Source organism: Gadus macrocephalus, chromosome 11 (assembly GCF_031168955.1).
Source record: "Gadus macrocephalus chromosome 11, ASM3116895v1".
NCBI lineage: Eukaryota > Metazoa > Chordata > Actinopteri > Gadiformes > Gadidae > Gadus > Gadus macrocephalus.
In genome coordinates, this window is record NC_082392.1 from 18,081,698 (window position 1) to 18,083,475 (window position 1,778).

A 1,778-nucleotide genomic window follows, 5' to 3' on the forward strand; every position below is an offset into this window, starting at 1 on the left:
TACATTCCTGGTTGAAATAACCGCGTAGAAGATTCCCTGTTTCGTTTTAAATTTCGGGAATTCCGGGAATTCCGGGGGAGCCAATCCATCCGGGCTGCCTTTCCCAGCTTCCAATGTCTTCCGCAAGAAAATATAGGGGAAATAAAGATGCAAAGTCCCCATGAAGAGCCTTTGATGATGAGTCTTGTCCCACTAGTCATCATTTTGTACCGCCTTTTCAGTGGCTCATTTGCCCATCAACACTTGCATGGTCTGTGCTGTTATAAGTCACCGTTTAAGTCGCAGAAAAAATGTAACCAGGCTCCATTAAAGCGCCACTGGCCAGGATTCAGTTTCACCTAAGATGCATGGACCCAGATACCTGTAGCTTGCTTGGCCTATCCTTTCAGCCTGATATGGTCACAATTGTTCTTATACATTCAAAAACGGACAGATTTAGCAGAGACACACCCATCGTCATTGCCCAAACAAACTCAACATTTTGTCCTGTGTTCTCCCTGTCAGAGTATCTGAGATGGCGGAAACAAGCAAAGCCAGATGACCCCTTGTACCTCAACGGAAAAGGAGAAGCGCTGTGGAGATACTGGTTCTCTGCAAAGCTCCACGAACTGTGCAGGTGATGTGGACTGTCCTCGTAGATGTATATGGCTCACTGCTTCCACATCAGAGCAGCTGCACCTGCTAAACCAGTGAAACGTTGGGTACTGCTGTCAGAGTAACAAACCTGCTGACCATTATCTAACCTGACACCCTGGTAATTCAGGAAACAGCATGCGATCTGTCTGTACACATAGCTTTACACGCAACCTTTAGGTGACCTTGGGTGTCTTGAAAGGCGCCTCTAAATGAAATGTATTATTATTATTATTATTAACCCAGTTTCATGGAAATACGTCACACTGTCACGTCATTTAATCTATTCATTCGTGATCTGGGACACGTAATTGCAATTTTTTCGTGCCAAAAAGCACAAATTTCTAACAATATGACAGCTTTTGGCCACCCCTTTCCTACTTTCAATTGTGACAATTCACGGATAGATTTAATGCAGGTGCGCTGCTCTGTAGGCAAACCGCAACGGAAAAAAAGGTAGCTGCTTCATGTCTTCTTTTTCGAATGATTTTGAAATGTGTGCTTTTGGCACGAACATTTGAAATTACGTGTCCCAGATCGCGAATGAAAAGATTAAATGACTTGACGTCACGTATTTCCGTGAGACTGGGTTGTTACACAAGAGTAGCAGGAATTCATTTTCCCCTCGCTTGCTCTGTGAGGGCTGTTGACGATCACTAGAGAGCAGTGAGTGCCAAGTCTAGGGGGAACCGATTCTCTGCCATAAATACCGCAGATAAGTAGGGCATCAAGTGATGTCCATCTTTTTTTTTGTTCTTATGAATATCAAATTAAATGTCTTAGTACGTTGAGTTATTTTCAGTGAAAGATGATAGCAACCATCAACTTTGCATGCTCATACAAGAGGAGGTTTTGTTCAGAAGGCCGTCTAATTGCAAAGGAGGTGTTGGTGGTATTTCTGGAAGTTTTCCTTGAGAAAATAACTAAAGACAGGAGTTGAAAGTTAGTGAAGGATGGGCATGAATCTGTTTTTGGTAAGACTGCTAAATCATGAAGTTTGAGAATGATTCTGATGAAGTGTTCTCCCCTCAGGTTGGACTTTGAATAAACTACTGTTTATACTTGCTTGAATAAATAATTTATATACATTTTGGGTCATTTGGACATAGTTAAGATTCAAAGAAATTCCCAAAAAGTCACTGTAC